The sequence below is a fragment of the Colobus angolensis genome, unplaced genomic scaffold (assembly GCF_000951035.1).
Source record: "Colobus angolensis palliatus isolate OR3802 unplaced genomic scaffold, Cang.pa_1.0 Scaffold361, whole genome shotgun sequence".
Lineage (NCBI taxonomy): Eukaryota > Metazoa > Chordata > Mammalia > Primates > Cercopithecidae > Colobus > Colobus angolensis.
In genome coordinates, this window is record NW_012116944.1 from 1,308,500 (window position 1) to 1,323,543 (window position 15,044).

Consider the following 15,044-nt stretch of genomic DNA (forward strand, 5'->3'; position numbering starts at 1 on the left):
GTAAAAACCCTAGTAGAAAACCTAAGCAATACCATTCAGGACATAGGCATGGGCAAGGTCTTCATGACTAAAACACCAAAAGCAATGGCAACAGAAGCCAAAATAGACAAATGGTATCTAATTAAACTAAAGAGCTTCTGCACAACCAAAGAAACTACCATCAGAGTGAACAGGGAACCTACAGAATGGGAGAAAATTTTTGCAATCTACCCATCTGACAAAGGGCTCATATCTGGAATCTATAAAGAACTTAAACAAATTTACAAGAAAAAAAAATCAAACAACCCCATCAAAAAGTGGGCAAAGGATATGAACGACACTTCTCAATAGAAGACATTTATGAGGCCAACAGATACATGGAAAAATGCTCATCATCACTGGTCATCAGAGAAATGCAAATCAAAACCACGAGATACTATCTCACACCAGTTAGAAATGCGATCATTAAAATGTCAGGAAAAAACAGATGCTAGAGAGGATGTGGAGATATAGGAACCCTTTTACACTGTTGGTGGGACTGTAAACTAGTTCAACCATTGCGGAAGATAGTGTGGTGATTCCTTAAGGATCTAGAACTAGAAATACCATTTGACCCAGTGATCTCATTACTGGGTATATACCCATAGGATTATAAATCATGCTACTATAACGACACATGCACACGTATGTTTATTGCAGCACTATTCACAATAGCAAAGACTTGGAACCAACCAAAATGTCCATCCATGACAGACTGGATTAAGAAAATGTGGCATACATACACTATGGAATACTATGCAGCCATAAAGAAGGATGCATTCATTTCCTTTGCAGGCACATGGATGCAGCTGGAAACCATTATTCTGAGCAAACCATCACAAGGTCAGAAAGCCAAACACCACATGTTCTCACTCATATATGGGAATTGAACAATGAGAATGCTTGGACATAGGGTGGGAAACATCACACCCCAGGACCTGTTGTGGGGTGGGGGGACAGGGGGAGGGATAGCATTAGGAGAAATACCTAATGTAAATGACGAGTTAATAGGTGCAGCAAACCAACATGGCACATGTATGCCTATGTAACAAACCTGCACATAGTGCATATGTACCCTAGAACTTCAAGTATAATAAAAAAAAGAAAGACATCAATAAAATCCAAAAAGTCAGTAAATAAATATACAAGAAATGAAACACTTAAAAAAAAAAAGAAAAATATTTTCCCTTCTCTCGTGTACAATCTCGATTGGACAATCAGTCAAACCTCTCTGCCCTTCTTTTCCTAAGGTTAAATAAATGACTTAATTAGGCCAGTAGGAATTTCTCTCCAGGAATTTGAAACTTCAACGAAGTATCATAAACATAGGGAAAACAGTTGACTGATTTCAGTGGCAGTGACCTAAGGAAGCTGTCTATCTTCCTTTACCTTGGGCTCTAGATCTACTTCCCTGGCCCAAGACTGCTATTCCAGCCCTTCTTTGAACTACCTGAAAGCCTTGCAATCAGTTAGCCAGACTTTCTGCTGCTGGCAACCTAAGCATACTAACTGTTATAGGGGCAAATCCTCTAATTCTTTGGATGGCCCACAACACAAAGCATAGTACTTGGCGCAAAGTAGGTGTTCATGAGTGATATTTTGAAGAACATAATGGAAAATTGAACACTGACAAAAACAAAGACCAACTATGAAAGCATTTTGTAAATACATAAGAGATATAAAAAATTCTAGTGTAGAGGCCCAGGAATGTGACATTAGTGATAAAATGATTCAATAGTGACTCTACACAATCCTAACATCCATCCTAGCTACTTTTGCTTTGCTTATTAAATCTTTCAGACAGGAAAGCAGCACACTCTACTAAATCCCACTAAAATGCCCCAAACATGCTAGTTTTTTAAATTCTTACATCTAGAACTTATAGCACGTACTGGCCCAGAAGGCCCTCCCTTACCTCCTTTAAGGAATGATAAAGAAATTGATCTGAGCCAGGAAGAATGACACTCACTGGCTCACACCACAGAGGTGTCCTATTTTTCATTTTGAAATGGATTTAGCACAATCATGCAAATGTGTACTACCCAGGGCTGGAAAGAAATGAGGACAGAGCTCAGAGAAGTCAGGCAAAGGTCAAACATGAAACCAAAATAGAAAGCAATACCCACAGCAGTTGTACTGCTACACACATCAGGTAGGCAGCTGGACCGAATGACCTCTAAAGCCTCCTCCAGTTCAAGCATTCTTTGATTCTACTTCTTTTAGTCATTCATGCTTATAACTGTCAGAATCAGCCCCACTAAGAAGCACTGGTAAGTGTAAAAAGACTGTTGAAAATGATGTTTCAACAGTTTTCTTTTAAAAAGAAAGAAACTTCATTAGTCTAGGAGCTGAATTTTTCATTCATTAAACATTTACTAATGACTTGTTATGCACAAATAACTGTGCTAGGAGGAAGGTGAGCAAAGACACAAAGAAAATAATTACAGGTGCTGCCTTTAAGTAGCTAATAATTTACTAAAAATAATGCTAGGCCACTTTGTGCTTTCTGACTAAGACTAGTCATTGTAAACAGCAGCAATTTACAAATTCATCAGTGAAAAATGAAGAAAGCTTCTTGCTCTCAAGGAGCTTTTTATTTCTTTGTTCATTCACTGATTAATTCCACAGTCCTCACTGACTAAGCTCCATACCCTACACTACGTGTCATGGCGACCAATTACCAATATTAACAAGGTGTCTGCCTACAAAGAGCTCAAAAGGAAACGGGGTGACCTATGCCATCTACTTAGTTTTGTTATGCCAGTTCTTAGTCTCTCCAAGTCTGTTCCTCCTGTAGTCACAGTGCCATTCTGATCAGGTTACACACGCCCCCCACCGTACACCCCTCTTATCCTTCCCCTGCTTAACACACTCTGTTGGCTTCCCTTGCTATATAATTCAAATCTGAATGGTCTCTAAATGGCAGGATGGCAACCTCTCATAATCTAATGCAGCCTAGCCTAGACAGATTGCAGTTGATGTAATAAGCAGGATGAAGTATTATCACCAAGCTTAGCACAAATACCCTGTGAGTATTCAGTCATCATCTCTACCCACACAATCCCCAAATCTGGCCAGAATATAGTGAAGATCCAGAATTGATGGCCGTGAATAAATAGATCACAGGCAGCAATGGAGACCAAATGATTTCTGTTTTATTGCTCCAAGGCAAGCACTCTAGCCTCAGTCCAATGGATATGTGGATAGATCCAGACTTAAGAAAGGAGAAAACATGATATCCTAAAAAGATCATTGTGGCAAGGATTTTTATCATGTTTCTAGACCTTTGAAGCATTCTCTGGATAGTTATTTGAGATGTTCTCAGGTCCTCTTAGGCCGCAATTGAAGACTGTGGCGAGATTTTGATCCTTTACAGGAGAGATGTGCTAAACCAAAAATATACTTTAAAGGGACTGACAATATTTATCAAATTCCTTAGAAAACTTATAATTCAGTAAAAATTAAGAACCACAATAGACAAACCAGCTCTATGGGCATAATTCCATTATTGAATTCCAGTTTTCTTTGATAAGAAAGGCAAACTAGGTTCCCAGGTGAGTATACAAGACCAGTGGTTACTGAAATGCTAGCTTACTGAATAATGGAAAACTTTCTCTAAACCGTGGTTTCCTTAGTTATAGTTGGGAATACAAATACTTATTTCACAAGGTTATTGTAAGGATTAAATAAAATAATGTGTGAAAAACACTTGGCACAGTGCTTGAAACTTTGTAGACACCCAAAATGCTGTTCTTGCTGCTGTTATTTACATTTTCCCACTGGGGTGCTACCACATGCCATTTCTATGCACCTGTTTTCCCTCATGAAGAAGAATATTATTCTACATCCTCAGATCTTTTGTAAAAATATAGAATATTAGTGCTGGAAAGAATTTTGGGGAAACTCCAAGAAATAGTATGCCAAGGCCAAAGACTTATTCAAGGTCTCCCAGCTAATTCGTGGCGTAACTATGTCTTGACCTAAGACTTCCGTTTCCTAGTTCGGTGGCTTTTCAGCTGCATTATTATTATCCAAGTTACGAGGGGAACCTCAAATCAATACATTAATATAGTCTTATTGAGCACCTACCTAAAAGATGTAGAGCTGCACTGAAAACTTTGGACAATATAAAAGAAGTATGAGACACATTCTTGCTCCTCTCCTTGCAGACTTCTTTCCTCATTAATTTTATATTAATTTTGAATGCTCCTTTTAATGCTCGTATCTTCAACTATAAGAATAAGAGAATGCAACTGTATACACGAATTCTTAGCTAAGCAGTTTATGGCTGATTATTGCTGCGTGGAAGTTCCATGGTTAGGGTCAGGCATGCATCCATTTACTTTACATACATTGTCCAGTTAAATTTCCCAACAATCCTATTTTATAGATGAAATGAAAAAAGAATGGAGACATGAAGTTACTTGCCCAAGTCTCTCTCTCGGATGCCAAACAAAGCCCCTGTTCCTGCCAAACAGACTCCTTTGAACTTTTTAACTTCAATATTAATCCTTTGAAGCAAAATAAATAAAAAAGGGCAATACCCAAGTGGGATGCATATAAATAGCTTAATTAGTAGACATGTATTCCTCAAATATTTGTTATGTGCCAATTATTTACCAGACTACATCACAAGAGGGTAAAATCTGTGTCACAGCAAACAGCCACAAATGGTGCTTTTTGCACTTTGCCCATACCCTTGCCACAGGAACTCTCACCCATGGGTCTTGCTGTGGTTGTGAGCTAGTCCTTCCAGCTGCCAAGGGCTCAGAGCTGTTGCTTCTTTTGCTGTTTCATCTTCTGGGTGATCAAGCTTGCTGCTCAGGCCACTGTGCCCTTTACCTTTTTAGGCTCTAGAAGTTACCTCAAGGGGGAATGCTTAGTTCACCCAGAATTTAAGCCATTTAGAAAGCCATGTGGACATGTGCTCTGAATGTGCAACCAAAGTGTGAGTGAAAGGCATTTCTCCTTCTTTTAATCTCATTTTGGGCCTTCCTCTAAGCCTGAGGCATGAGTCCCATAGTCTAGACCATGGAAAAGTTGAGTAGCAGATAAAGTGTGGTATTCAAACTCCTTCCTGAGCTTGGCCCGTGGCCAGTAGTTGCTTGAACCTGGAAGAGTTCTTGCCTAGAAGACTCCTCAGGCCTTCTAATAAGTTAGGGGTGGCCCAGCTACAGAGACCTGTGGGTATGACCAATCCTGAGAGTGAAGAATGTTTAGGTTCTCAAAGATTAATCCTGTTGCACTCTCCTATGGAATGTGGAAGTCCTGTGTATGCAAAAGAGAGTGGGACCCCATTCCCTCCAACAAGTTTTCCACTATTTTCACCTGCTAACTGAGGCTCCCAGATTTCTCTTGGTTTTATCCACACATTAAATTCTTCCTCTATCTCCATGTCTGAAACAGTGATTCTGCATATGGTTTGGCTGAGGAATCACCCTCTCCCTATCAAAACAACTTTCATTTGAAATAACATTAATTAGCCTATGGTGAACTGCAACTTAAAGCAAAACAACATATAATGAAACCAATTTTACCACAGGCTAATTGAAATAAACAAGAGTTAAATTCCTACAGCATATTTCTGGTCACAAAAACATCAGCAAACTTCTAAATAAGAACCAAAACACTTCCAGTCTAACACTGAAATAAATATGAGCTATATATACATTGTCATGCAGTTGTATGATTATCATTGAATCTACAAATTTTTACTTGATAATAGTATTTATTTATTTATTTATTCATTCATTCATTTTCTATTCTGCTTTTTCTAGTTCAAGGTCACTGGTGGCCAGACCCTATCCTTGCAGCTCAGGGTTCAAGGCAGAAACCAGCTCTTGCCAGCACATTGTCCCATTACAGGGTGTGCACGCGTGTGTTCTCTCACACCCACACCCACAAACAACACGCCCCCCCCCACACACACACACAGATTAGGACTATTTGGACATGCCAATGATACTAGGAGTCACATCTTTGGGATGTGGGAGAAAACCGGAGTACCTGTAGAAAACCCAGGCAGACGTGGGGAGATCCTGCGAACTCCACACTGACGGTGGTCCCAGCGGGAATTGATTAAAACAATGTTATTTGAAGACCTGCTGTATATATCATTTAAACCTCAAAGGAGCATAATTGCTTAGGTATGAAAACCGAGGCTTCAAAAGGTTAAATGGTTTCCCTGAGGTCACCTAGGTCTTAGGTAAGAGAGCTGGGAGCAGGATGAAAGTCTGACCACAGGCTGGGCACGGTGGCTCAAGCCTGTAATCCCAGCACTTTGGGAGGCCGAGACGGGCGGATCACGAGGTCAGGAAATCGAGACCATCCTGGCTAACACTGTGAAACCTCGTCTCTACTAAAAAATACAAAAAACTAGCCGGGTGAGGTGGCGGGCGCCTGCAGTCCCAGCTACTCGGGAGGCTGAGGCAGGAGAATGGCCTAAACCCGGGAGGCGGAGCTTGCAGTGAGCTGAGATCCGGCCACTGCTTTCCAGCCCAGGCGACAAAGCGAGACTCCGTCTCAAAAAAAAAAAAAAGAAAGTCTGACCACAAAGACACTTTCCTGACAACTAAGCTACTCTGCCTTCCCTAAACTGCTTCTGTTTAATACTTACTGCTGAAATGCAAAATAGATAAAAGGACAACATAAGTAAGAGGAATACAAATGCATAATTAGCATGAATAAAGTGTACATTATCATTTTTATGTCAAGCCCATTTCTGCAAATGTTCCATTATAAGAGTGTCTCAGTTGATAAAAATTCAAAGCTGCACATTTGGTAGTTGAAGCAAGAAAATGTCAATAATCCCACTTTATTTTATTAATTTAGATATGGCTCAGGCAAGTACAGCTGGTACTGCTATTCTTAGAGCTGGAAGGAATGAGGGGGAAAATATTTCTGTTAACAGACAGACTCAATCAGATTCAGGAACTGACTCTACTCCCCCAAATCCCTAGTCATCCCACATCCTGCTCTGCCCCTAAAAAATCATCCACTGCAAATTGCCAGAGAGATGAATGTGAGAATGAAATTAATCAAAATAAGATGAAAGACCAGCGGTCTATCCCAAGTGGCAGTTTGATTAATGAAAGCCAGAAAGCAACTAGTACAATTTGGGAAATCAGTGAGACCCAGGTGAAAGCAAAAACAACTGGAAAGCTGTAGTTTTCCCTAGGGGAGAAAATGCTTTGTATTTGTTTAGACCCTTTGACCTGAGGATGTCAAGGCATTTCACAAGCAATTAATTTTATTCTAGTTTCCGTTATGTGGAGAAATCAACACTGACATTAATGCAAGTTTTCCTCTGGGCTAACAGAGGAAACAGGAACAGAGAAAATAGAAAAAGAGTCACTGTACTCACAACTTTCCTTGTAATTGATGTCTCTATGAAAGATCAACCAGGCCTTTATGCAGTCATTTTGATTAATCTTATAGTAGATATCTTTGGGAGCATCTGCCCAATTCAGAGTGGTCCTTCTCTGAGAACTATTCCCTTCACTCATAGAAGCAAATCCTATCTGCCATATTTGTTCTGAGACCTTTCCTATCCCTATCCTGGCCATAGTGGATTGTGTCAAGGGTGGACACCTGACCCACCTGGGGCCAATCATATTCTTTCTACAATAACTGGAATTGGGATTCAGAGAACCATTTAATATGGAAGTCAGCCACTGTGAGTTGGGCAAGAGCAGAGGCAGTCTTCAAAGAGAAGAACGAAGCAGTTTAGAGAACTGAGCAGGTGTCTCGCTTGGTTCCTGATAGCTGTCCAGTTCCTGGTTCCAGCCCCCTGTGATGCCCAGTCACTTGGTCTGACTTTAGGTTGGGTTAAACACTCTTGAACACTGTTATTAGATTCTTCTCATCTACTTAAGTTAATTCAAGTGAGTTTCTGCTACTTGCAACTAGAAGTATCATCGTAAGTATTTCATTGCTGGGTCTGCCAGGTTCACCTTTGTCTCAAAATATCAGCCTTGCAATCTCTTTCAGTTATTCTCCTCCCTCTCTATCAATTTCCATTCATTGTGCCTTTTGTTTCTGCTTGCCCATTAAATATAGGTATTCTCTAATGCTCTGTGCTCAATCTATTTCTTCTGCACCTTCCTGGAGAATCTCATCTCCTCCATGGTTTCAGTTAATACCTATAAGCAACTAAATCCCAAATCTATATCTTCAGCCCATACCTCTTGGCTAATATTGCTAAGCCACTCTGGACAGACTTACGGGCTCCCCAAACTAAAAAAAAAAATGTGAAATTACTCAATCATTTTTCCTTGAAAAAATCTGCTCCTTCTCTCCTGATTTATATTAGAATATGGCATTGCACTCTTACCAATTACTCAAGCTAGATGCCACAGAGTTATTTTCAAGTGTCTCTATTATATTCCTTTTCATAGTTCTGTCTTCGTCATCTCTCAATTGGACAATTTGCTGTAGTTTCCTAAGAATTTTCCTCCTGTTACGTAACTACTCCAACCATTGCCAATCCATTCTCCATACTGTCAGAATTATGATTCTAATACACAAACCAGCCAATGCCACTCATATGCTCAAAAAGAGTCAATAGATCTATATTTTTAATAAAATAAAGGCCAAGATACTTTTTACGATACATAGGTCCTTTCTGAACTTGGCTTCAAATTCTTTTTAACTCCATTGCCTACTTGACTTTGTGCAACAATCACACTATTCTAACTGTTATTTCTCGAACACTTTATGACATTCATTAACTTTTCCAACATTCATCAATCCATCCATCTGTTCATTAATTCAGTAAGAATTTACTGAGCACACCATAAATACTTTGCAAGGCACCAGGATTATAGGCACGACTTAGGCCTGGTATATGCTCTGAAGGAACTGCCAGCCTAGGAAGAGACAGGTCATTTCAATTTAGTGAGCCTCCATACTATTATCCTATTATACTCTTTGTCTAGATATACTCCCTTAACTCCTAAACCCAAGAAAAGTCTACCCATCCTTCAAAACCCTAACTCAAATACCTCCTCAATCTCCTCGAGCCTGAATTACTCATTCACTATGTCCTCAGCACTTCTTCTCAATGCCACTTTGTTGTAGTGTGGTCTGCATTAAAATTAGGTTAGTGTTATATCTATTCCTGTCTTTACTTGTGAGTTCATTGAGAGTAGTTTGTTGAAGAAATATTTGTTGAATTAATTTTTGTTAAATTTAGGACTAATTTATGACAAAAATTCCTTTTCGGATGTATCATGTTTGCCGAAAATTTCATTTTGAAGCCAATAATTTGCGCTTTACCTATAGTCAAATTGGAAATCTTAAGAGCAGGACCTGTCTCACAGTTTCCTGTGAGGATCAAATGAGTTAACAAATATAAAGCTATTAGAAAAAATAGCAGATACATAAAATAATTAGCTATCATAATTACTATTGTTATGTCAGTGGTCAATATAACTAGACAATTGCTCATTTCACTTTCCTAGGTTTTGAAACATGAAAATATAGAAAACCATGTGAGAATCAGTATAAAAGGGTTCCAATATTTCCACATTCTCATCAACACTTTTTATTATCTATCTTTTTTTAGTATAGCCATCCTAGTATGTGTGAAGTCATATTTCATTATGGTTTTGATTTGCATTATCTTGATGGCTGATTATATTGATCAACCATAATACTGTGCTTGATTTCTGTGCTTATGACCATTTGTATATCTTCTTCGGAGAAATTTCTTTTCAGATTATTTGCTCATTTTAAAATTGGATTATTTGTCTTTTTATTATTAAGGTATAGCAGTTCTTTATATATTCTACATATAAGTCCCTTGTCAGATATATAATTTGCAATTTTTTTCTCCTCTTCTATGGGTTGTCTTTTTACTTTCTTGATGATATCATTAGAAAAAAACACATTTTTACTTTTGTTGAGGTCCAGTTCATCTGTTTTTTGTTTTGTTGCTTGTGCTTTTGGCATGATATCTAAGGAACTATTGTCTAATTTAAGGTCATGAAGATTTACATCTATGTTTTCTTTAAGGAGTTTTGTAGTTTTAGTTCTTAGATTAAGTCTTTGATCAATTGTTCAGTTACTTTTGTACAGAGTATGTGATATACGTCCAACTTCACTCTTTTGCATGTGGATATCCAGTTGTCCTAGCACCACTTGTTGAGAAGATTATTCTTTCCCCATTGAGTTATCTTGGTATCCTTGCCAAAAACCAATTGGTCTTAAATACGAGAGTTTGTTTCTATACTTAAACTTCCATTTCAGTAATCTATATATTTGTTCTTACAATAACACCATGCTATCTTGATTGCTATAGCTTTTTAGTACGTTTTGAAATTGGTTGGAATTTGTGGGGATTTCCTTTAAAATGTAGATTTCCAGACCCCTTCTCTAGAAATTCTGATTTAATCAGTCTGGGGCAGACTGTGGGAGCATGTATTGCAGGATTTAAAGAATGCCATAGAGTAATGGTGAAGAATGCCATAGAGTAATGGTGAAGAATGCAAGTTTTGGCCAGGCATGGTGGCTCACGCCTGTAATCCCAACACTTTGGGAGGCCGAGCTGGGTGGATTGCTTGAGGCCAGAAGTTCAAGACCAGCCAGGGCAACATGATGAAACCCTGTCTCTATGAAAAAACAAACAGACAAACAAACAAACAGGCATGATGGTGCATGCTTGTGGTCCCAGCTATTCAGGAGGCTGAGGTAGGAGGACTGCTTGAGCCTGGGAGGTGGAAGTTGCAGACAGCCAGGATAACTCCACTGCACTCAAGCCTAGGTGACAGAGTTAGACCCCATTAAAAAAAAAAAAAAAAGTGAGCCTGACTTACCAGACTTACCAAGATGGAATCTGACCTTACTTACAGGATGACTTGAGAATGACATTTACCTTCTGTAAAATAAGAATAATAATGAAATGGGAAAAGTTCCCTTGTCCCCCTTACAGGGCAGGCGATGGGGGTGTGGCTTGCTTCTTCCCTGCTCTGCTGCTCAGACCTCTAGGGGAGCATACAGCTGGGCAGGCTGTGGGGCTCCGGCCCCACGACACTGTCTAGGTGTGAATGTTTACAGCTGAAGCCTCAGTGGGCGTATGTTACAGGGTGCTCTTTTAGTTCAGCCATCTGTAGGCGGCTTGTGTTAGCTCGGCTTGTGTCAGTCAACTCAATTAGACCCCCTTCCTTATCTCAAGGACAGAAGGCTTTTTGTATCCTGGGATTTCTTGCCTTGATGTACTGGAAGAATTGGATCACTTGTGGGCTTGGGGAATGAGTGCAAGATTTTATTGAGTTGAAGTAGCTCTCAGCAGATGGGGGAGCCAGAAGGTAGATGGTTTTCCCATGGAGTCTGGCCACTCTGTGGCCCAGGCTCTCCTCCAACCTCTGCAGCCAAACTCTGTCTCCTTCTGCTGGCCATTGGTTGATGGCCTGCCGGTGTCTGTCCTGTGTCCTTCCCTTGGCATGCTCCCCTAGACGTCCTCTCAAGGTCCAACCGCTCATGTATTCCTTTTGACATCCAGCTGCTTGTGTCTCTGCCTGCCAGGGTCTTGGGGTTTCTATAGGCACAGGACGGAGTCGTGGCAGGATGGGATGGTCTTGGAAAATGCAACATTTGGACGGGAAGGCAGGAGTGCCTCTCATTACCTAGGTCAGTGGGCACAGGTCCGGGGGTGGAGCCCTTCCCAGGTACCACACCCTCCTCTATCCGGCACTTCCCTGCTCCCCTTCCATAGCAAAAACAGTAATACTTTTCACATAGAGGTTATGAGAACTAAATTCGTCAATTCATGTAGGATAGAAGAGTACCTGGAACTCAATGTTAAGTAATTGGACTTCCTAACAGTTGGTCATAGGAGCAGAAAATGGGAAAATGCAGAAAGGGAGAAAAAAGTGTGTGTCAATCTAATGAGATCAAAGAATTTTTCAGAGACTTTGCAAAATCTAGGAAAAAAAGTTTTGAATAACAGGAAAAAAACACATGCCCTGATGAGCAGCTGATCTTTTCTTAAACTGTGGTAAAATACATACAGCATAAAATCGCCATTTTAACCATTTTTAATAATTCAGTGGCATTAATTACATTCATAATGTCCTGCAACTATCACCTGTATCTATTTCCAAAACTTTTCATCAACCCATATGGAAACTTTAACAATTGCACAATAACTTGCCATTTTTCTCTTCTACCAGGCCTTGGCAACCTCTAACCCACTTTCTGTCTATATGAATATGCCTATTCTCAATATTTCATATAAGTGAAATCATGCAATTTTTTTGTGTCTGGAATGTTTCACTTAGTGTAATGTTTTTAAAGCTTATCCATATTGTATTGTACATAAAATTGCATTCTTTTTTATTGTTGAATAATGTTCATTATATGCATATATCACATTTTTAATACATGAATTTGTTGATGGACACTTTGGTTGCTTCTACCTTTTAACTATTGTGAATAGAGTTGTAATGAACACTAATATACCAATATTTTTGTGAGTCTCTGTTTTCGATACTTTGGGGTATGCATCTAGGTTTTGAATTTGAGTAACTGACCTCTTACTAGAAATAAAAGGGTGCTTTGGAGTAAACAAAGCCCTTTGCTATCTCTCTCACAGCTTGTCCTTATACGAGGCTACTCTTGTCACTTCTTCCTTGACCTGCATGCCTTCAGCTCATTATAATTGCTATCTGGGGCACAGAGATATGAATACCTCTGGAGCCAGGGCAGGCTAGGTAGGAAGGAAGTTAAGACAATTCCCAGATGACAGAAATTAGTGATAAGGCTCAAGGGAACCAGAGAGTCTGACCTATAACCCTTCTTTGCCTCCTTCTCTGACCAACCTCTTGTTTTGACAGAATGTTTCTGCTCATCCAGAGAGACTAGGAGGTTATGTAAGAACTCAGAAAAGGGTGAAGAAGGGCTGTATAATTGTGCACATCTCTTGACCCTGTCATCTGCCAAGGCTATCATTACAGCCAGCAGGAGCCATTTAGGGAAAAGAACAGGAGTAGGTGGGATGGGGTCAGTGGGTCAAGGCAGCTATAGGTTGCTAAGGACATTCCCAAATAGAAAGGAAGTCCCTGTCACAGTTGTCCTTTCTCATTACAGAAAGCCCACCTCAGACACTGTCCCAATGCTACTAGTTTTATCTTGACCCCAGACCTTGCCCTGTGCCCCCTGGTGTTTCTCTGATTTCCCTGGCTCATAGTAACCTTTCCCCTTAGTCTGGGATGGGTGAATGGAGAGGGTAATGGTGTTATTGATCATATCCTTATAGAGAAAGAGGGTTATTCTAGGCAATATGAATGAGAAATATACCTTATATTAGGTTCTATACATAAAAGTCATAACTCATGTGGTTATTTATGCTTAGAATACTTTATGACTTTTTTGGCATGATTAAATATATTAAGATGGTAGAATTAGGCAAAAATGAGCTAGTGAGTAAGAACAACAAGCCTCCACTACCCTATACTGGGTACACAGGCTTGATAAAGGAGAAGGAATTATACAGAAGTCTTGAAGGGCTGTAGTAGGTTTCAGGGGAGTTGGTCCCTGTTACTAAAAACATTTGCGCTGTGAATAGAAGATGATGCCTGAGTAACACATTTGAGACCTTCTTGGGCATCATCCTTGCCTGTTTTCCTTAGCTTAAGGAGAGGCATGAGTATAGTGATGTCTGTAATTGCCTGCCCTACCTGACATGGTCATTGAATGGCAGAATCCCTGGAGTGGAGATAGGAGCTGATTCTCCTGGTAGCTTGGGTCGCTGGCCTTCTTAGTAGCTTACTTACTTGAGTACTTGCCCTGCTCGTTGGTGGTGGCAGAAAGTCAAGCCCAGCTAGAAAGAGTTGGTCAAGAGACAAAAGGGAAAAATACAAACCAAGCAAATAAAATGTTTAAAAATGTTTTAAGAAATCATGATTTAATATTAACAGCATCCAGAACTTCATTGCCAAGTTTATTAAATGTTGTCAAAGACATTTAGCTGATATAGATTAAAAGACCCTTAGGCCTCTGTTACTGTCTTCAATCCTATATTGTTAAAAGTGATCTACTTTTTTAAAGTGATGCAGGATATACAAAAATGCTCAATCCCTGCTAGTACTTAGTTCATGTAGAGATGAACAGGTTCCATTTCTCCTAGACTGAGCTGCCATTATCTCCACACCCACCCTACCCTTTTTCATTTTTCCCTAATTCCCAACCTAAGGAAAGAGAGACTGCCCTACTTGGCCTCAAGATTCCCCTTTTAAGCTTCAGGGAATTAAACATGAAGCATAAGGACATTGCATTTATCTCCCTGATTCTGAGGAACCAAATGTCCTATTCCACTCATAACATTTACATTTTTTTCTTCATGTAGTCATATAAAGCATTTTACCTGACTTGATTTTAAGATGTCATTTACCTCTCAGAGAAGCAGAATGGTGAAATAGAAAGAACTAAGGTCTAGACTAGAGCAATTCTGGTCCCAAATCCAATATCTATGTATAAGATATCTTCATCTCTCTAAGTCTAGTTTCCTCCTATGTAAAATGAGATAATAATAGTTTCCAAGTTTTGGGGGAGCACTATGTAGGATAATAAATGTAAAGCACAAAAATAGGACAACATTAGGTTTCCACTCTTTTTCTTGTTTCCCCAGGGAAAGCTCAGCTCCTCACATACTGAATACGTGATAAAGTCCATGTGTTCTCCTAAGACAAGGGTCATCTTACATATCCCAGAGTCCAGGTCATGTCTGCCCTGTTTTTCTGAGTCCAGGTCATGTCTGCCCTGTTTTTCTGACATCAAAAGTTTATGCTCTTGTTGGGAGTCCACTGGAAATGATGTTTTCTTGAAGCGTATATAATGATATAAGAAAATGAACAGGCACTATTCATGAAAAAGTAAGATAGAAATACTGTTTTTAGAAAATAATATATGTCCATACATTTATATATAGGACATTTGGTGGCATCACAATTTATCTCACCTGTGTAATATCAGGTAGTTGTTCAGGACGATACCAGACACTTTTCTTTTCTTGCTGACTTGCGGCATTT